Genomic DNA, 23553 nt, shown 5'->3' on the forward strand with positions numbered 1-23553 from the left:
ATCACTCCAGGTCTTATTTCCAATCACTGACAATATAGTTGCTAAGGAGCTATTTTTCTCTTAAAATACAAGTAGAGGAAGAAATGGGAAATTTCTATATTAATGACATGATAATGACATTGTGAAAATAAAATGATGATGACATACCCACTGTGGGAATAATATGCCCCCAGGCTAACAAAAGTAGCTTACCTGTTAACTTATTAGAGTATTCTATAAACATATTTGAAATGAGCAAGTCAGTTCATCCAGAAATAAAACAATGCTACATTTTCTTTTATGCATGTGAAGAGAGAAAATGCTAATTGCTCACCTACATTCTGCCTAAAAAACTGATGGAAATATATCTACAATAAAATCAGAATAGTATCATTTCCAGTACCTGCATGATATGCATTCTGGTGAGTCATCCCAAAAGACTTTTTAAAAGAAAATAGAGTTTTGAGTCTGTGTTTACCATTGATCTGTCACACAGTTGGGCAACCACTGGTTCCTCCGTTCCCTTCCATCAGAGTCAAGATTTGAGTGGTGTGTAAAGTGGATAGGTTGAGCCAAAGAACTTTAGAATTGCAGAGATAAAAGGTTTTCTCTCACGGAATGGCATTATTATTAATACTATCGCCATCATCATTATTTATGCTCCCAGCACACGTATTGTGAAAATGTGTTATTCGTATAACTGCTATGCCCTCACCATGTCATTTGCAAAATCACCATGTTCTCCTCACAGAAATGTCACTGAAATGTCATTTTTACAATAGCTGCATTATGAATCTGCTATAACTTGAACTGCTTTACAATGAAAATGCAATTTCTTAGCAATTAAAATTATTCCACCCACCCCAGTCAAATAATAGAAAATCGCCTCCCTGTCCAATGTTGCTTATGGTGCACTGCAGAATCCTGCAAACTGAACAGAGCATGACTTCTCACATGTCAGGGAAGGTCTAAGTCTTAGCCACACCAGTATTTGCTCTCTATCACATGTGGCTGCTGAGCCTTATCTGAACTTGTGTGGCCTATTACTAAAACTTTATTAAGATAGAAAGGTTGCAGTCAGTCAGATTCTTTCAAAGCTCACCTGGGACCCAAACCACATCTAAGTTTACAAATATCACAACACAAGATCAAGGTATATAAGAAGTCAAGGTTAGTTTTACTATGAAAAGAAATTATTTTTATACATGCAAGTCATTACCCTTAGGTTTATTTAAATCCCCTTCCTGTATTAATGAAAGGTATTTTTTCTTAATAATAGCCTCTCACAAACTACTTACTTGACATGCATTAGTATCACCATTAATGAGAATGTGGCAATGTCCAAAGCATAGAGTCATGTTTGAAGAGATTTTTAAGAACTCATTTGCTTTTTTTCTAGCAAAATTCTACACGGAAACTTAAAGGCTGAAATGTGGGCAGTGAAGGTTGTTTAGGATGAGGGGCCCATATCTGTAGAAGTGAGAGAAAACAGATATTTTTGTAGTTTATGTAGACTACAAAATAAAGAGCAGGAGTTGTCATGGGATCACCGTAAGAGTAAACAGTCAAGGAAACATGTGTGGAACAGTGTGGCATTCTGGCTTCTATCCTTCACCCTCACTTGAGTTAAGTACTGAGGTAGGCACTCACCTTCAGACTAAAGCAGGTGATGAAGGTGCTAGGCCCAGAGTCAGGACAATGCTCCAAACAGCTGAAGAGTCAGTAAAAATGAGGCACATTCATACACAAAATGTGTTATAGTTGTATCCCACCTGGAAGTGAATCCAATTCACAGTCACAAACCCTGGAAAATATGCTTCTGTATCAAAAGCAGAATCCTCAAAGGAGCAAGGAGATATTTTTGAACAGAAAAGTGAGCATGAGCAATCAAAATGTTCACAAACATTTTACAAGTTCCTACATCACAGAAGAGATGAATGAGCTAGAAGAACTAATTCTTGAGGAAATGAACCTGATAAAACACACAAACAAGGGGAAGAGATTTAAAATAAATATGTTGGATATATTCAGATAGATTCCAAGAGATGTTACAAGTATAAAAATAAAAAGCATTAATATCTAAACTGAAACATCAGTAAATAACTGAATAGTAGAATCAATAAAGATGAAGAGCAAGTTAGTGAACAGTAAAATTAGAACTAAAGAACAGAGACTGCAGGCTAGAAAGTCTCATTGACTGCCAAGCAGGATAAATTACAAATACAAGCAATATTATGAAAAACAGGTCATGCTAAGGGGAGGTCACTAATGGGAGAGGGAGGGTAAAAGAAGGAAGTTAAGAAGGTGAATATGGTTGATGTACTTTCTATACAAGAATGAATACAGAATTTTTAAACCTGTTGAAATCACAATAAGAAAGAGACTAAGGTAGAAAGGAGAAATAAAGAGGGGATGAACCAATTCAGGATATAATACATATATACATGGGAATGTTACAATGAAATACCCTGTGTAATATCTTAAACAAACAAAAATGTCATTATTTTACTTTTACAAAATCTTTTGGCGAACAGGAGGGCAGAACAGTTCCTGTCTGGGGGTTGGTACCAGTGCAGGGGGAAGATGTGGGGAAAAGGAACAGAAAATGGTACAAACATTGTGTACACATGTATGAAAATGGAAAAATGAGATCTGCTGAAACTATTCCAGGAATGAGGGAGGGAGGAATAAAGGAGAATGATGGAAGAGGTAAATTCAACTATGATATATTGTAAGACCTTTTGTAAATGTCACAATGTACCCCCAGGAAACAGTAATATGATAATAAAAAATAAATAAAAAAAGAAAATACAAATTACAACAATTTAAAAAAGTAAAAACAGAGAGGGAAACTTTAGAACACAGGACAGAAGCTTCCAGAAAAATATTATTTGATCTCATTTACATGTGTAATCTTAAAAGTGTCAAACTCAAAAAAACAGAGAGTAGAATGGTGGTTACCAGAGGCTGGGGGTGGGAGAGGGCCAAAAGAAGGAAATGTTGATCAAAGAATACAGTTTCAGTTAGACAGGAGGAATATATTCTAGTGATCTATCACACAGCAAGGGGACTGGAATAACTATATCTATATCTGTATCTATCTATCTACATATATGGATATATACTATATGTTTTATTTATGTGTATATATAAAACAATGTACTATGAATTTCACAATTAATAAAACAGTACATTCTGAACATTCTGGTCCTAAAGAAATGGTAAGTATAAGAGTGATAGATATGTTAATTAGCCTGACTTGACCTTTCCACAATGTATACCTGTATCAAAACGTCACACTGTAACCGATATGTACAATTATACTTGTCCATTTAAAAAAAGAATAAAGTTACCATGAGGGGGAGAGGTGGCTTGGATATGTGAAAAAGGGAATGAAATCAGTTTGAGTTCTCATAGCCAAAGCAGAAACTAGAAGAGAATATAAAATTAAAGTTTCTAGAGAAAATTGTTTTAGACACAGACCTATATAATCCTAGCAAAACTAGGTTTCATTAAGAAGACAAGACTTTTAGACATAAGAAGTGGCAGTGAACAAAGGAGCCAATCACACACCTGTTTAAATCAAAAGTTGCTTGAAATATATTTTAAAAAGTAGTTAGCAATCTGGAACTAATACTTCATATGTTCTTAGCATGGGAGGAATTGTAATAAAGACTCTAACTTCGTTTTAGGTGCGTGGCTGCTGATGGCCTCAGCATGTCCTCAGTCCTGCTTCTCAACTGAACCAGCTGATAAGAAAACTCCAGGCTGGAGGCTTGGACCAAGTTGTAAGGAAGGAGGGAGGGAGGGAAGGAAGGAAGGAAGAAAGGAAGGAAGGAAGGAGAGAAGGGAGGGAGGGAAGGGGAAGAAAGAATGAAAGAAGAAAGAAGGAAGGAAAGAAGGAAAAAGGAAGGAAGGAAGAAAGAAACTCGGATTGTCCCTCATTTGGTGCCTTCAGAAAGTCCGTACCACCCAAGGCTGTGCCCGCATATAAGAACCCAAACTCCAGCACAGTGCTTTAATCACGGCAAAAGCAGGGCAAGGCTCCTTTCCCTACTCTCAAGCCCATTTGGGCCAACTAGAGAGTCCAGGCTACTGTCTCCATGCAGCCAAGGATGTAAAAACCCTTCTCAATCATGTTGGTGGGTGTGCAGCATCACCAGCCTGGATGTCCAAACCCTGTTTTGGGTCGGTGATGCACACCTGCTCTACAGGGTGACCACAAAAAGTGTGGAGAAAGAAATGGGAATAAATAAGGTGAGGGGATGTAGATAGATACTGGGAGTGACAATGCAACACATTTGAATTGTCAATATTACTAAAGTCCTAGAAATCAGAATCTCTAAATTCAAAACAATTAGAGAAAAAAAATGCTATAAAAATTGTCAATTCAAAAAAGTAAGAAAGAAAAAGAAATATTTCTAAAAAAATTCAAGAACATATCCATAAGGCAATAAATGAGAATGAAGAAAAATCTCTATTAACACCTATGTTGACCTAGCACTGTGGTACGTGTCTGTAATCCCACCTACTTGAGAAGTGGAGATCTAGAGGATCATAGTTCAAGGACAGCCTGGGTATAAAGTTAGTGAGACCTCCATCTTAACCAACCAGCCAGTTATGGTGGCATGTATTATAATCCCAGCTACATGGGAGGCATAAGTAGGAAGATCACAGTCCATAGCCCACAAGCTAAATAACACAAGACCCTATCCAAAAAATAACTCAAGCATAAAACGGCTGGCGGAGTGGCTCAAGTGGGCAGAATGCTTGCCTAGAAAGTGCAAGGCCTTAAGTTCAAATGTCAGTACCAACAAAAAAACCAAAAAACGAATAAAACCAGCTAAATGACCCTTAGGTTGGGATAAAAAGGAAGTCTAACTCTGTGTTCACAGATAACAGTCACACCAAATTTCATCAAAAAGGCCAAAGATAAGTTATGGAAACAGATGCCCCATGACAAATACTATACTACCAAGAAGACAGTAACCAGACAGTATCAGAATTAGGCAAAATAATTTTTGTTTAAAAAATTGTTTTAACATTTTTGTTTTGTTTTAAAGAGCACTTATTTTTATTTAGTTATGATGCAAATACACAGAAAATAGCACAATACATAAAATTAGGAGAAAGAAACTCAAAGTCTCAGCTCTGTTTGCTGTGCCTCATCCTTCATGGAAAGTTCTTGGTCCCTGGTTAAGTGAAAGAGAATTCAGCAACGCTGTCCTGACAAACCCACATTCTCTTAAGACCAGACTCCAAGGACCAAAGTCCCAGCCTGGGTCGCTGGGGCAAAAGCAGTCTGTTTGTTTGTTTGAACCTTGCACAAGCGATTTGTTTGTTTGTTTGAACAGTGAAGAAAAACTCACTGATGGTTACTTTTTGCTTCAATTCTCCTGTCACTCAAACATTTGCAGTGGTGATCCCTAGATTTCGAAGAAAGAGTGTGGTAAAATCAAAGTTGTTCTATATGAATAGAAGGAAAGTCAATTTTGACAAGATACAAAGAAATCTAACTCAAATATCTTTTGTTAAAATTAGGTAAGATCTGTGGAATGACAGCAGCCCTGGAGGTGGAAGAAACTGCACAGAAAGAACTGAAAAGCTGAGAGAAAAGTCTGTGGTGGATCAAGAGAATGTGACTGAAGATTCCCATGGAAGCAAGAATAACGCATCCAAAATCAATAACGAAGGGTAATCCAACAACCAAGATTTCAGAGAACTTAGAGGCAGAAACAGAAACAACTGTGTAGGCTCCAAAATTTTTATAAAGGAAGATTTAGAATATTTAGGGATGACAATCTGGTTGAAAGGGGAGGCCAAGAGATTTATCGCAAAGCTGTGTTTGCAGAGCAAGCACATGGTTTTTAATTGGATTTCTGTGTATTTTTAGTGGCTGAGGGGGTGGCTTTGATGGCGGGGGATGTGTGAGAGGGTGGGGGGAGGATAAGGTGGTCACTGCTTTCCCCAGCAACCTTTGGATTCTGCCAATGAGATGGAAGATGGAGTAAAAGTAATGTATCACTACTAACAGACATAGTTGTTAGTTTTTCATATATACTATGTCTGATATGCAATGAAAAAATTAAATAAAGAAGCGAGTGGTAACAAGTTGCCATAGATGCCTTATATAGGCATTTTTTTCCAAAACTTAGAGAAAAGGGAATTACTTGGTATTCAAATGAAAATAAGTCTCTCGTGACAGAAGTTTCTGTCATTACTATATGTTGATAACAAAGCCCAGTTCACGAAGGGACAGCATGCATTAAATGTCTAAATCCAAGGAAAGAGTTGTTCTAAAGGCAGTCATTTCCCTCAAATATTGCCAATCCCTGGTGGCCCATTGCCTGGGTTTAATGGGCCAAGCGTATGGCAAGCAGAAGATGAAGCCTGTAAGGTCACACCAGAGAGCTGCACTTCAAGCTCAGACCCCTGAAGGCTGAACTAGGAAAAACCTGTGCTGTAACAGGAGGCAGAGAAGATAACTGCCAGTCTTGGCTTCAGATTTTTGCTAACTAGAAAAAGATAAACGCCTCTCCTGAGAATTTTCAGCTACAAGATTACATGTCTTCATGTTCGAGACCATTTCTGATACCTTCAAGCAAGAAAATAATTTCAATGTCCCACATAAGTAATGTCCACAGATGCCAAATATAGACAAACACAAATAATCCAGGGAAAAAAAATTCTCCTAGGCTGGGGCTGTGCACACATGGTGGGTGCACACCTGTCATCCCCAGGCAAAAAACGTGAGACCCCAGCTGAAAAATAAACTAAAGCAAAAAAGGGCTGAGTGTGTGGTTCAAGTGGTAAAGCACTTGCCTAGCAAACACAAGGTCCTGAGTTCAAATCCCATACTGCAAATTTTAAAAAAGAAAAGAAAGAATTATCATTTTAAGGAATACTAACTGGCAAACAAAAATTACAGCACATATATAAGGCAAAATACACTGAATAAGTCAGGCACGGTGGCTCATGCCTATTATCCCAGCTACATGGGAGGGGGAGGCAGGCGAATCAAAGTCCAAGGCCAGCCCTGGGCAAAAGTCAAGTCTCGACCTGAGAACTATCTAAAGCAAAAAGGGAAGGAAGCCTGGTTCAAGAGTACCTGCCCCAAACAAAAGACAAACAAATAAACCAAACAACAACAACAAGAACAAAAAAAAACACTGAGAAAATAAGTACAAAAAAAATTCCTATCACTAGATTCCCAAAGACCAAAGACCATAGATAATAGAATTAGCATATACCCGATGTAAAATAAGCCTATTTTATATGTTTAAGGAAAAATTTAAGGGTAAAAAAAGCATAACAAAATAAATAAGTTTCTAGCTAAATTGAAGTTCAAAAGCAACAGTTTTAAAAAGATATTTTCAGATACTGCAAGAAGGTATGAATCCTAAGTGAACAATTTGATGGGCTTTTACAAGTACAATTCAAACTCCTATCAAGATATGGAACATCTTTCTAGAAAATTCTGTCATGCTCTTCTCCACTCAATCCACACCTCCCCATCCCTGACTTTGTATCCACGACACACTGGTTTTGTCACTTCTAGAACTGCCCACAAATGGAATCCTACTTTTTCTCACATTTTACACACTCTCAAGTGAGCCTCCTCCAGCAACATGCTTTTGAGATTCATTCATGATGTTGCATTATATGTGATTCCTTATTATTTGCTGAGTGTTATTAGTGTTCCCTTGTATAAATATTCTTTCCTCTTTATGTGTTTTCCTGTTGTACCCAGTTATTTCCAATTTAAGGTAATTAAGAAGGAAAAAGTAAACATTTTTATAACACGTCTTTTGTGGGTGTTTGTTCTTTATGTGCTCACAATGAAACATTTACAAAAACTGATTTCGTACTTTGCCACAAATCAAGACTCAACATAATTCAATGGACCTATTACAAACACATTCTCTGAACAACACAACTGAAATATAAGCCAATAAAAAAGATAACTTAAACACATTTGTACATTTACATACAAGTCTAAATAATTTATGGATTAAAGGAGAAACCTTAATGAAAAATTTTTTAAAAACTAAATGATTTTTAAACTGCATATTACAGAATGAGATGCAGCTAGGATGGCACTTATGTATATGTTAATAAAAAAGAAAGATTGAAAATGCAAGCCATACAAATTAAGAAATAAGATAAGGATAAGAAAATTAATTCAAAGACAGTAAAAGAAAGGAAATTGTGACAATAAGCACAACATTAATGTAACTGAAAGCAAAGTTATACAAACAGATTAGAAGTAAAATGTAAAATTAATATTTAGGCAAGATTATTAAAACTGACAGACTTCTCCAAGACTTTTAAGAAAAAGAAGCAGCACAAATAAGTATTATTAGCAATGAAAGGGGAGCCTAACTATCATAAAAACTAGAATTGTAGCATAGAACATACATTATATGTTACAAAAATAAGTTTAAAATTTAAACTGAATAAATAGTAAACACAAAGACACATATACACATACGCCCTGGACTAAAGGTTCTTTGTCTCAAAACTTTTCTGTATAAGCCACAAGTTCATTAGGTATATTTTGTTTTTTCAAGTTTTTGGAGGGGTGGAATAGAGAAAAAAATATCCTAAAATTTCAACAATTGAAGGGTAGAAAGTTACAACTATTATTCATCTCCAGAATTTGCACACAGCCAAGAGGAAAGACTGTAGTCATTAAAACTACAGCTTGGACACAAACCCCCATTGAAGTCCTGGCTGTGACAGCTGTGTTAAGGTCTCTGATTAGATTATGATGACTCCCCAAAAGCCCTTATCAAATGGACAAAATGGTTCAGGAATTAAGACTAAGGAAAAATAAAATAGGATCCTGATAAGCTTAAAGGACCTATAGTTACATTTATAGTTAGGTCTCAAAAAGAAAATAGTATGCGCTGTTTTCACAATGAACAGAATCATTTTTTAAAAAGTGTTTTAGAGATATTTGTTCCCAAAAGGGCCAACAGCTTGAATTAAAAGAGACTGTGACTGTTCCATACAGCTGGACTGTCAATATTTGATTGGCAGGAAGCAGACTGAAAAATTCCTCTTTAAATATGGCTGGGGAAATGATGGGATGTTAAGAATGATCCAAAGAGAACAGTTTAGATTCTAGGAGAACAGTGGGTTAAAGAACCATGGGACCATGACCAGAGATTAATCAAGAAATATTTGCTACCCTCAGAGTAGGAGGCCTTACCACATTTTCCCAGAGAAATTTCAGAATTGCTGTGAGCTAGCAACAATGATGTACTTCCCATTCTTCTCGTTCCTAATGGAGGAGTTTGGGTTGTACTGACTCTATTTTGACATCATAGGTCATGGGGTGGGAATGGAAGCATATAAGTTGAGCTGTTTGAACTCAGGTCCCAGAAGTAAGAGACATTAAATCCAGATATGATGTAGAATCTCTAGATACTACTGCCATAGTTAAATGAGAGTTTTGGATGTCTTGGTCAGTAGGTACAAGGAAAACATTGTGACCAAGGATAACTATGATAGGCTGTTAACAGTTACTCATTCCTACTTCATCACTGGGAAGCTTCCGAGGGACAGTGTGTCATGTCCCAGTCTCACTGACGTAGAACTTGTCCATGTGACTTGTTTTGGGCCATAGTCCATGGAAATACATGATGTTTGGCACATTTGGGTTATCTCATTCTTCCTCAGGTTCCTATCCTCAGTCATGAAAACTGCAGGTACCAAATATGACCTGCCCTTCTGCATGGGTTCTAGAAGAAACAAGCACATGGAGAGAGCCAAACTGAGCAGAGCAGAGACAATAATTACAATATTACATGCAGCATAAGAAAAAAATCAATAATACTGCAAGCTATCAAGGCACTGGAGTTACTACCTCAGCAATAGTTGAGTAAAACAACCCAGACTTATATTATAAAGATATGCACAAACTTATCATCAAAACCAAGAAAGAAAAATGAAAGAAAATACACAGATCATCTCACACACAAACACTTATTAAAAACCTAAGCAACATATTGTCAAACTTAATCTAGCATTTTATTAAAGAGACAATACCTGATGACTAAGTTTGATTTATTCCAGGAATGCAAGTTTAGCTCAACAGTGAAAACTATATTTTCAAAGCTTATTGCATTAAATGAATACAATAGAAAAAAATCACATAGATGCAGAATAATCAAATTCAGGCTTCATTGTATGCACATATGAATAAAAGAAAAAAATTATAAAAAAAGAAGTCTCTCAGGACTTTTTTTTTTTGGTTTATTTATTTATTTATTCATATGTGCATTCATGGTTTGGGTCATCTCTGTCCCCTATCCCCTACCCCCTTCAGGAAGGTTCCTAATCTGACAAAAGATGTCTATGATAAACCTATACCAAACATCCACTTAATAGTAAAATATTAAAATATTTTATTTCAAAAAATTTATTGAATTATCCAGTAAGATATATAATTTTTTAAAAAAGAATAAGGATTAGAAATGGAGAAAATTATTCTATTTAATAGATGATACGCTAAACAGCCATTTGAGAAAAAATTTTAAATACTGTGTTTCTTCTAATTCTTATCTATTTTTTATTTTTGTGTTCTAAGAGTGTACAAATAAAAACTTAAATTCTCTAATTTATTAGATTTTAAAAGAATTAACCAAATTTGCTAAATATAAGATTAACAAACAAAAAGCAATCACATTTTATATACTAAAAACAAACATAAAGCATATAATTTAAGGGAGATACAATTTGAGATATCAACAGAAAAGTAAAGTTCAGGAAAGAAATGGAACATGACATGTCTAAGACCTTTATGAGGGAACTGGAGAAAAGGTTAGATTAAAAAGAATTAACCTAGAAGGTAACACCCACGCACAGGAAATCAATGTGAGTCAATGCCCTGTATAGCTATCCTTATCTCAACCAGCAAAACCCCTTGTTCCTTCCTATTATTGCTTATACTCTCTCTACAACAAAATTAGAGATAAGGGCAAAATAGTTTCTGCTGGGTATTGAGGGGGGGAGCGGGAGGGGGTGGAGTGGGTGGTAAGGGAGGGGGTGGGGGCAGGGGGGAGAAATAAACCAAGCCTTGTATGCACATATGAATAATAAAAGAAAAATGAAAAAAAAATAAAATAAAATAAAAAATAAAATCTTAAAGCCATAAAGAAGTTCAAATAAATATAAGAAACAATTACCTTCATAGATAGGAAGACAACATTTTAACTATGACAATTCTCCCCAAATCAGTCTCTAGATTCAGTACAGTTTTAGTTGGGATCTCAAGAGGAATTTCTATAGAACTTGGCTAGTAATTCTGAAGTTTATAAGAGATGGCAAATGGCCAATAATAATGAGACACTATTAAAGAAACCAGTCCTACAAGATGCCAAAACTTTCTGTAAAATTCCAGGCATGACAAAGTGGTGGTGCAGAGAAAGAAACACAGATAACTGACAGAAGATTACAAAGGTAGCTCCAGAACTCCCCTTATGTGGCGATCCAGTCTTTCACAGAACTGCAGTACATACCAGGGAAGAAAGAACGAATAACTCATCAGACAGCAGAATAACTGGCTGCCCACTGGAAAATTTAAGTTGTAGCTCTACCTTACATCATCGCCTCAAATCAGTTCCAACTGGATTAACGTGAAGCAAAACTTCAAAACATTTTTGTGAAATATAGTAGAACAAATCCATGACACTAGTGTAGAAATGACTTCTTAAGCATAACACAAAAAGTGCAAACTCTAAAGAAAAGGAACAAATTATACTACATTAAAATTAAGAACTTCTGTTTATTTTTTAAAAATTAAGAATAAGAAAAGGTAACTCACTATTTCAGTGAAATATTGCAACACAAATTAAAAAATAATTTAATTCCCCAAATATGTAATGAACTCATGTGAACATGTTTTACAGAAGAAAAATTATGCCTTTCCCAGTAACATGCAAAAATGATGTTATCTTCTGTGCACCAGTGGTTGAATTATTACATAGTGGAGCTACTTTAAAAATCCACTTATAATTACCTTTAAAACTAAAGTTACTCTTTACCTACTACCCAGCTAATGCATCCCCAGGTATGGACCCCAGAGAAGCTCATACATGTGCCTCAGGTGACATTGTTTGTAATATCAAAAACTCAGAAACTATGAAATTTTCTATCAAGAGTAAAATTCTTAATAATTTACAAGTAAATTATTGTACTAGCATAAATGGCAAGTATAAAGTAGTGAAAAACGAACAAATTTTGCCAATACAGAGCAATGTGTATGAGTCTCAAAATTCAATTTTGAACAACAAAAGCAAGTAGAAGAATCTATTCCTTGAAAGTCCACTTATGTAAGCTGAAAAAGCTGGAAAATTAAAAAAACATAATTCTTAGAAATATATATATATAGTAATATTTTAAAGAAAAATAAGACTATGATTAGCAGACCAGAGAGTGGTTACTTTTGGAACAGAGAAAGGAAATACATGTAAAGAGTACAAAGACACTGGAATTGTTCTGGTTCTTACACTAGAAGTAAGTGTGCTTGCTTTAGTATTATTCATTACTAATCTTTAAATTACACATTTGCAAATATATAGTATATGTATGCTGTAATTCATATTTTTTAAAAAGCAAAAGTGAACGGCTAGCTTGCAGAGATCACAGATGTATTTTCATTGGGCAAATGATAAAAACCAACTCTTGCACTATGATAGGAAATGGTATTTAAAATTAAACTCCAGTGATAACATTATACTCGAATTCAAAAAGTGCTTATCTGTTCCCATGGAGATCCTGAGTATGCCACGTTTCCTCAAAATAAAGTTTCTAATTGTATGATTTAGGATTCTTTTGGTTTTACCTGTTAGTAATACCAAAATCTAACTGACGTAAGCAGAAAAGTAAAATAGAGCTCTTTGGTTCTCTGTGGTGGAAGCCTGAACTCCAAGCTGGCTGCTTCCCTTCCTACTCTTCTCAAGATATCATGAATCATCCAATAAATTTCACTCTTGCTTAAGAATGATAGGTTTCTAACAACTAAAATCATTCTCCATAATACGATTAGTAATTTTACTTTTAGCCAAAGACTATTGCTGTCTTTTGTCTCTGTTTAACTCTATGCCCTCTTTTTGTTTTTTATCAAGGTCCTCTCTAAAGCAAGAAATTTATTCCAAGACTTCTATTTCCAGGTTTTGACACATAGAGGAATGGAGATACTTTCCTCAGAAACCAAGTTTAAAGATCTCAGGGAAAGACTCTGCTCAGTTCAGCCTAAATTAGATGCCTAATTCAGAGCTAATCAACCAAAAGCAGAGACCAAACCATGAAAAGATAGTGGCGCCAAGTCAAACCCCACTGACTGAATGAATGGAGATTCCTCTTTGTCATTCCTCAGTGAGTGTCACCCTCTCAGATATACCCTCCTGGCTACACCATCTGAGTGGTGCACCACTCCCATTTTCTCTCACAGTACTTTCCTCATTTCTTTTGCAGTATGCATAATATGTATCAACTTCATTTTATGTATATTTTTTACTTGACACAGAAGGCAGAATAATGGTCCTCAAAAGATGTCTATAGCCTAATCCTCAGAACCTGTGAATAAATTATCTCATGTAGTGGAAAGGAATTTTGCAAATATGATTAAGCTTATTAAACTTTTTTGGTTTCTTTGGCAGTAGTGGGGTTTGAACTTAGGGCCTCAGGCATGCCAGGCAGGTGCTCTACCACTTGAGCCACTGTGCCAGCCAGGCTATTTATTGAATTTTGAGATAGAACGGTAACATGGTGGATCCAATCTATTCATAGAAGTCCTCAAAAGCAGATGTCCTTTCCCTGCTGTGGTCAGGGGGAGATGTGATAACAAAAAAAGGGTCAGAGAGAGAGATGACATAAGAAGGATGGCTTTGATGGTGGAGGAAGGAATGCAGGTGACTTCTAAAGCTGGCAAAAGCAAGGAAAGGATTTTTTTCCTTTCCTTTTATTCTTCATTTTTATTCCAGAGGAATAAATTGATTATTTTCTCCAGGAAGAAACACATTTTGATTTCAGCCCAGTGTTATCATGTCAGCCTTCTGAAACTACAGAATTGTAAGATAATAAACTTGTGTACTTTGAAGCCACTAAATTTCTGGCAATTTGTTGCAACACTAATATGAGTGTAATACCCCTGGTTTTACTAGAATGTAATCTTTAAGAAAGAGAGAATATGTCTATCTTTCCCTGTAGCAATTTATAGCAAAGCACCTGGCACGTATTTGTGAACGAATAAGCAGAAGACTAAGTGAATAAATGAAGGAACTAAAAAAAAAAATCTATGCCTCATATTCAAAAGTTCATCTTGAAATGTTCACATGAAGAGTTCATTTTCTCTCTATCAGAATCAAATAGAAAACGAAGCCAATGATCTCATGTTTCTCTGGATGGGTCAGAAGGGAAAACTTGAGCTGAGAGAATGTGAAAAATGAGCCCTCTTCTGCAAAGAGAGAAGAATTATGCCAAGCCAAGAGAACAATCAAAGACACTAGCAAATCATAGAGCTGGGACTGCACTCACTGTCTATTTGAGCCTTTAGATGGGCTGTGTTTTCAGTCAGCTGACATTTCCTAGTCAATTTCCAGAAAGATTCTTCTGTCAGAAGCTTGGTAAAATACTGGGTTATCCACATCAACTCCAAAATGGTTTCTTTCTCGGTGCAGTTAGATTTTATGATTTACACCCATTAATGGGAGCTAGTAACTTTTCCAGAAGAAAAATGATGGCATATTCTGAGGTATGTATCCCTTTTCAGGCAATTTGTTTTTGAAGAGAAAGTTCAAATTCCTCACCAGATAATTCACTGTCTCCATGGGTTCAGAAATAGAATATCTATAGTATTCAGAACCACTTAGTTAAAACTGTCAGCGTTTACCTGGAATAATCAGGTAAGAATTGTGCTAGAAAAACGAGCAAGCCTTGAAAAGAAAGGGTTAAGCAATGTCATCTGAGATGGACCCAGAACCATGGAGAGACAATTAAGTATACATTGGAGGGATAAAGGAATGATCCTTAAGAATTTTCATTTAAAGCTGGTGTTGCTACTATAGCATAACTTTAACCAAATCTTTTGTGTGCGTGTGCATGTGTGCATGTAAATTAGAAGTAGCTGATACGATTTCTTACTTGAAACATGTACATATGGAACCTCTTTGCATGGTGGGTTCTGGGACAGAGAAACCATGTCTTAGACCACAATCCAAGAGCATCCACTGGTCATAAATCATTACCCCATTTGTAGATTGCATCTGCATCTGAACAAGAGGCCTTCCTCTCACTTTCTCCCTACCACCCTTGCTCCCCACCAAATATTCTCAAATCTTTGAATCTCTGCCTTTTTTCATGGTAACAGTGGAGGAAGTGATTTTGGATGGAATTAAGTGGGCACAGGTGGTACTACAGCACACACTTGCTCCCAGCATAACATCTGCTTCAAATTCGTCAAAGCATCTTATTTTTTACAATGGTCCTTTGTTTTTTTCTCTCTTCTTTTGTAGTTTTATAGGATTTTTCCCCCTTCTATTTCAAGTCACTGCAAAAGAAAGGAAATGGAAGTAGAGGACAGAAGAATTTCCATATGCTTCATCAGATGATAACTTGCAATTACATCTGTTGGCATAAGATAACAAAGAGCTACACTTTCTAGATCAGCACTGTCCAACAGTGCTTTCTGTCACAATGGAAATATTCTACATATGGGGTCTGTCCAATATCATAGCCACTGGCCTCATATGTCTACCAAGCACTTAAAATGTAACTAGTCTACTGACTCGCTGAATTTTTGATTTTTAAAAATTAATACCAGTTGAAATATTTACTATATTGAGCAACACAGTTCCACACATTAGATGAGTATGAGAATTCTAGTGTGCATCTCAAAAAAGGACATTCATGTTTTTCAAAGCATAATTTCTCTCTCTCTCTCTCTTTCTCTCTCTTTATATCAAGTTCACTCTTCCTCTGTAATGCTTATTTTTTTCCCTACAGTTAGATACAATACAATACAGACAGAACACTAGATATCACCAAGATGTCCATCATCCATCATTACTATGTATAATATTTGCTCCTGAAACAAAAATGTAAGAGACTAGAGAAGAGGGGGATGTACGATAGCTAGCTAGCTTCATCACATTTTTCAAATGTAACTGTTACTGGCATTTAGAAATTTATTTATTACAAATAAATGTGTATATGCAGAGACATAAGCTGCAGCCCACTACAGAGTACTTTCACAATGGCAATGTTTTGTCACAAGTAAACTCTATGATGAAGTGCTCTCATTAACAGAAGAAGGAAGAGCAAAAAGAATTGGAGGGTTTTTTTTAAAAGATTTTGATCTTAAACAATTTTGGAGTTTTATGAAACCTTTTTCCCCTTCAAAGAATATTTTTCTTAAGCCATTATTGGTCAAGTGAATGTTTAATAAATAACTTGCTTTTACTTCTAAGAGGAAGGCTGACTGAGTGACTAATAAAGACTATCACTTGACAGTCTTGCTGGTTATGTTTCTCTTATAGAGCTAAAGATGGTGACATGTAATCCAACCAGATCCAAAACCTCCCATCAGAAGTTGGGACTTGGTGTCTAAATTTAGTATGTGTAATTTCTCAATGTGACTACTAACAAGAAGAACAATTCCATTATGACAAAATGTTTCTTCGAAGGACATTGGAACTGGCATGGTGTTCCAGTATCCCTTCTCATTGAATGCTGTCTTCCACCATAAATGGTAAAATGAAGGAGAAAAAAGTATTCACTGTGATCTTCCAAAATTGGACCATAACCTTAATATTCTTTTTGGTGTCCTGAGAAAGCAGATCTGATATAAGAATTTGCATACATGGCTTATTTGGAGGTACAGGGATACTGGGATGCTAGTAAGCAGGTAATAGAGGGAAGGAAAGGCAGCTAATTGGAGTGAATTATTAAGACAGCTATTGTAGTGAGTGAAGTTTAATCTAAGGGATTAGGACACACTATTGGTCAAGGGAATTGGAATACGTCCACTCCCATAGCTATTAGTCATTGGTTAAGGAATCTCCCTGGGTGTAGGTTAATGGCAGACACATCACTTAGGTGAAGTGGCTCTTCCAAATGAAGCTGGCACATACAAATAGGGTGAGCTGTTCTCAGGGCAAATGGACAGAACGTTGACCGAATCTGCTACATAAATATTACATGAGATGAAACACATGTTAGGATTAAAAATGGCAACTTTATGGAGTTCCTTTTGGTTATTCCAAATATTCCATTTTCTAGCTACAAGAGGAAGAAATATAGAATTTGATACATTTCTCCATACTCAGCTCAGGATTTAATGTCTTTCACATTATGACTTCTCTATATTTTTAAATTAAGGCCTAGCATTTTGTACAAAAGGCACTCTACATTATTATTTTAGCCGTATGATTTTCCTAATTTCCTTAAAGTTTTCTTCATATGAGATAATCTGAATTTTTGAAATATGTCAGATTTGGAGCCACCAATGTTTGTGTCATGTTTACAAAAGGCATAGAACTCCAAAGAATGTCAGTTGTGTCTCCCAAACTGTCAAGATATAGTAAGAAAAAGGACATCAAGAACATGAAGCTTTTGTCTAATTTATGTGTAGGTTTGATTTAATGTAGTTAAAACACGAAATGATTAAACAGTAAAACACTACATGGCTTCACTCGGCATATGCAAAATTATCATAGTATCTACCTAACATAGATCGTACTCAACAGAGAAGTTCCTTCCTCTCTCATAAATCCAGGATGTTATGTAACATCAAAGGTAAAGCACAAGAATCAGACCACTTAAGCCCTATTCCTAAGGATGATATAGACTTGGTACTAGGTGGCTCGTGATGGTGAGGTAAGGAAACGAAGGAGTGGGGGCTGGTCTGAGAGCATGTTCCAAACACAAAGCAACATTCCCTCTTCCATGTGTTTGGTGTATGATGTGGAGGTGATGCTGACATTTTTGCTTCCACAAATACTATAGTAGAAATATTTGGGGCTAGAGGTGCAACTGAAGTGGTAGAGCATCTGCCGAGCAAGTTGAAAGGCCTAAATTCAAATCCCAGTACTGCCATAAATAAATAAATAAATAATAAATAATTTTCTCCTAATTGACAAAGGGTAGATCAAGTGAAATCACCTTCTGGAGTATTAAGACAAAAAGTTACAAAAGAGTACATTTTATATTATGGTTTTTATTGTTATTGTTAAAACCATAGGACACATGTAAGTATTTCTTGAGAAGGTCAGTTGCTGGGGGCTTTAATTTTCTTTTTGATTTTTTTCTGTGTGCTCCAAAGTTTCTACAGTGAATATGTGCCATTTTGCCAATAAATATTTAAAAGTATTAACCAAATAACAAAAGTCCAAACACTTATTACATCTTATATGCCAACTCTAAGTAAGGAACATGAACTTGAATGAGTTTTGTTGCATAGAGTGTCTTTATACACTCGTGATGTGCTCTTCTTCTCAGTAGAGTTTTGTGAAGAAATGCTTCAGGCTTAAAGGATGTGTCTAGGCCACGTGAACACTGATGGCTCCCAGCATCCCAGAGGGGACCCTGAGACGTTCTCCTTAGAACAGTTGTTTCTCCTTCCTCCGTTCTCTTTCCCTTTTTGTTCCTCCAGAAGTTCCTCCTACTGGGCCCTCTTCACCTATGTCCCTGACTGTGCCTTCAGTAATACCTAAGCCCAGTCTCATGCTTGGTTTTGTCTCACAGTCCTCCATCTTTGTTCTGCTTTCTGACTCTTGCTTATACCTGTCCTTCCCTCTTTGTGGTTCTGAGAGTGATCTTCTGGGAGCATCACTTTGCACACTTCAGTGTTACCAAGTCACTCACACTATTGATGTGTCGTGTTTCAATTAAGCATCACACACTCAAATGAGAACCACTCCCAGGAGGGTTAAGAAAGGGTATAGGGAAGCTGCCAGTACCCAGAAGGAAGTAACAACAGAGCCACCATCATGTCTAGACCTGAAGAGGATGGGGAGGGACCAGAGACCAGAACATAGAGGAAGAGCCATGTATAGAAGACCACAGTGGCAGGAGTTGTGATCTGAGTCAAGGGAGATAACCAAAGGCAGCCTTATAGAGAGGGAGCCAGGAAGAAATATTCACTAACCCTACTCTTCTCTTCCTTTGACTTTCTACCAGTGTTTCCTACCATCCCTTCTGAACCCATGCAGAAATCAGAGGTCAAGGAAGTGCTTTGATGTAATTTAAATAAGACAGCATTGCTGTAGCAGGAAACAGAGAAAAGGAAGAGCAGAGAGTGAGTGGAAGCCTCAGGCATCAATGCTTATTAGAGGATGCTTTTCTTATCTATATGTTCTGGGTAGCAGAATCAGTTCATTTTTCATTCACTTAATCATTCACTTATTCAACAAAGATACTCAAACATCATATTTATACTATGAAAAAATAAGTCAGGTTGGGGAAATAACCAAAATATCAAGGAAAAGGGGCTTATTAAACAAATTGTGGTACAACAAAGAAGGTAAGTTCTACACAGGTAGTAATAGTGTGTGTTAGCCATACAACTGTGCCACTTCCCTCTTTCATTTTAGTATGCTGACATAGTCACATTTGGAGTTAATATTCTAAGGAATTGAACTCTGAGCCTAAGTTGGAACATAGTTCATTTAAACAAATGTAGGAGATTCTCTAAGTGCCTGTGCCAATACCTTTCTGCCTTCTTTGTTTGAAAAAATATTTTCTGCATTTTGGTTCAAGTATGGCATGATTTTGACTTCCTTCTTTTCTTCCTGGCAGTCAACATGCAAATTTAATATCAAAGAAGAATGTTCAAGTACACACATTAGAAACAAGTAGACATAGGCTTAAACCTATCTTGCAGAACAAAGATAAAATCCAACTTGCCCTGTTTCCATTGACATCTGACTCGTTACTTTCTTCCTCTTATTATTGTAAAGTATTCTATCAAGTTTTCTTTACAGCCAGCAGCTGTCAAATTCTTAGCCAAATCTTAATATAATAGCAGAGTGTACACTTCACACATAAAACAATATCCCTATGGCTGCAAATGAGAACAATTTGGACTCCATAATCAGTTCAGTTTTCAGCGTGCATAAAAGTTAAATCCTTCTAGTCTAGGTTGTTCTTTGTATCAACCTGAACTGATCAGCCATGTTACTTTTCTCATGAGAAACATTTTCTGGAATGACCACAAAGATTTAACTCTCTATCAAAGTCATGAGACTTTTTAGTTGTTGCATTTTATTTTTCAAAAGTGTAGTGTACAGCCTTATGTTGTTCTGTTTAAATAATCAATATTAAATTATGACAAGCTACATGAGTTAGTGTGTTGGGATTGACATAAATGCTGTTCCAGGCTAAGACATTTTATTTAGAGTCATACAAATGAGAAGAGATAATTTGCAATAAAATAATATTATATTTCTTATTGTTAACAATCTCTGAAAAATTGGCATTTTCTCTTTATGGCATTCATTCAATGCTCTTCAAGTGACAGAAGGGTTTGCTTTCCCAAGAGAAGAGAAAAGTAAAATCTTCCAGGGAAAACTGTGTTTCGTGGCTAGGTGATTCTGAGCCTAGTGAAACGCTATGACAAATTTCCTTCTGTAAGTGAAAATTGACATTATGTATACAAAATCCAAGTAACTGTGATTATAAATCAACCCTCCTTCCATATCAAGTTGCTATTTGAGGGTTATTCAAAAAGTGAGGTTTTTTTTACAGAGTTATTTTTAAGAGACTGATTTTATTACAAAGCAAGGAATCATTATAAGTACTTAAATAACAAATTGGCATTTTCCCCTAACCATGTCTCTCTTAGTTTGTGATAAATATTTTGTCCATGGTTGAATAAAATAATGGTCTCTTAAGGTAATATCCATAGGCTGTTGCATATATTGCATCCTGGCCACGTGGAAACATTGTCCCCTGTTTTGCTACCCTTTGTATACCTTATAAGAAGTTCAATAAATTGTCAGCAAGCCTTATTTTGAGTGAATATTTTGTGTCACACACTTTGTCCATAGAGGTGGGGGATTGGGAGAACACATGTTTAGGACTGTGGCCATTTTAAACGAAGGGGACGCCAAATCGCAAACAGTGATGCAGCTGATCCACTTTGCAATGTTGTCACACATGCCTAACAAAATATTGTACTACTGACACAATCGTCGGATTCTGCACTGGTAATTAACCTTGTAAAGTTATTTTAAACAAGCCTCATGCATATGTCATAAAGCAAATGACAAATTAAATGTTCAGATATGATTACAGAAGCTATTTTCCTTTTGGATTTAATTCTTTTCCAAGCAGAGCTTCTGTTAAGTAGCATTTTATAGTGCTATAATGCTGGAAGGAGTGTTAGAGACTCCTCATACCCTTTATGTTTTTCTTTTTGTTTTCTTTGTTTCAGGGTAAATTCCAGGGTCACAGTGTGATTTGTCCAAAGTCACTCAGCTAGTTTATGATAGAATCAGCAATAGGTTCTCCTGACCTTGAGGTTAATACTTTTTGTTCTGGTCTTTGCCTTAGTGGATTAAGATATGGCCCAACTGAAGAAAGGAAACATTTGGCCTTATGGATTAAAAACAAGCATATGTATTTGCCTCTGAAAAATGTCAAAGATTCACTACTGTTTCTTCTTTGCCTTCTCATTTACTTCTGTGTCAACCAGACCTTGTCTAGGAACAGTCCCAATTTTTCCAAACTCACTCAAACTCCTTTCATCTTCACTAATGAACTTTGGCTTGGTCATGTACTCCAATTCTATCCTCATGGCTACATTGGTCATTTGTTCTCCATTCCACTAGGCTGAGATGATAAAAAAATAAAATAAAATAAAGTGTTTCCCTTTGCAAAGGGTACATGAAGATACATGTCAGATGGGCAAATCATGATACTTGTGGTATTTCCAATTAAGGAACTACACATGTGTAGGGGAACAGCAAAATGAAAGTCAACTAGAAAGACAGGGACAGTGGCTTCCATTAAGATTGCTCCTATTAGTTTCTAGGACTTCAAATCATAATTATCAGGACTAACACATTTACTTACATCATCTTCCCTTTGACCCAGGTATTTCCATTACATAATTAAGGCATTTGGGGCAAGGATAATTTAATGCCACTTCATTTAACCCCTGTCTTTAGCTATCATCCTCATCCTTGAGACCTAAATTCAGAAACTCAACGACAACCTAGAAATCATTAGCAATAAATTAATTTAATCCTTCTTTGTTTCAATATCATACAGCAACTTCTCTTGATCCTGAAATGTACTTGAAGTGGAAAAAAATTAATAACAATGAGCATATATTTTACATGTTATCATGCATTATGACACAAAGGAAACAGAGATAGATAAGAAGGAAAAGAGGAGTGATTTCCATAATGATTGAAATCTCTCTGCTCTAAGCTTTAGCTAATGAGTTTCAGTGTTTTGCCATGATGCACCAGGCAGCTGGTATAGACAGTTTCTACTTTGACTCTGCCAGTTGTAGGTGAATATGAATGTCTAAAAAATGCACCATAAAACAAATATTCACTTTTTCTCCTGACCACATTTGGCCACAAATAAGCCTTGTATGCACATCCCAAGGTTGGTGGATAGATACCCAAATAAGCAAATGGACAAAAGAGACTGTTCAACAAGTGGACAGAGTAGTTCTAGTTCTCTCCTTTATCATTCTTGGGGGGTGAGGATAGGTAAGACACCTAAAAAACTAGCTAGCATTTGTTGCCCTTAACGCAGAGAAACTAAAGCAGATACCTTAAAGCAACTGAGGCCAATAGGAAAAGGGGACCAGGAACTAGAGAAAAGGTTAGATCAAAAAGAATTAACCTAGAAGGTAACACCCACACACAGGAAATCAATGTGAGTCAATGCCCTGTATAGCTATCCTTATCTCAACCAGCAAAGCCCCTTGTTCCTTCCTATTATTGCTTATACTCTCTCTACAACAAAATTAGAGATAAGGGCAAAATAGTTTCTGCTGGGTATTGAGGTGGGGAGCAGGAGGGGGCGGAGTGGGTGGTAAGGGAGGGGGTGGGGGCAGGGGGGAGAAATGAACCAAGCCTTGTATGCACATATGAATAATAAAAGAAAAATGAAAAAAAAAAAAAAAAAAGAAGGGGGAGAGTAGCTCACTATGCTCTTGAATTTAACTTTACAAATTCTTAGTAGAATTGATTTTAGACCCACTGACACACATGTACATACACATTTTCTCAACTTTAAGGAAGACGCTCTTCTATCTGATCATTCTATCTTTTTCTGTGATACTTGTATTTTGTAATTCACACTGAGCAGCCAGGAGGAGTATGAGAGTGACAGCACCACAGGCAGATGTTGTCACTGCCCCTCCTAGAAACCCTGAGGCATCCACATCCACACACACAGAAGGGTTCTTATTCCAAACACCTGTGACTCCTTTTCTGGTCATAAGACTATAGTAGCCTATTTTCAGGTCAAGCCAGCAGTGTCAGAGAGTCATGTCCCTAGAAGCAGCCTGCAAGCAAACACAGATGAGAACTTACAGGACAAATACTC

The 23553-nt window shown here is 36.4% G+C and overlaps 1 long non-coding RNA gene across 1 annotated transcript in view; it reads left to right on the forward strand.

Moving 5' to 3' along the window:
* Positions 1-5867, forward strand: part of LOC141411340 (uncharacterized) — a 42956-nt gene extending 37089 nt beyond the window's left edge. Inside the window, exons 3-4 of the long non-coding RNA XR_012436104.1 lie at positions 3672-3767; positions 5521-5867. This is a non-coding gene — a long non-coding RNA (uncharacterized lncRNA). The remainder of the gene's footprint in view (positions 1-3671; positions 3768-5520) is intronic.
* Positions 5868-23553: the final 17686 nt, after the last annotated feature.

The sequence above is a fragment of the Castor canadensis genome, chromosome 10 (assembly GCF_047511655.1).
Source record: "Castor canadensis chromosome 10, mCasCan1.hap1v2, whole genome shotgun sequence".
Classification (NCBI taxonomy): Eukaryota; Metazoa; Chordata; class Mammalia; order Rodentia; family Castoridae; genus Castor; species Castor canadensis.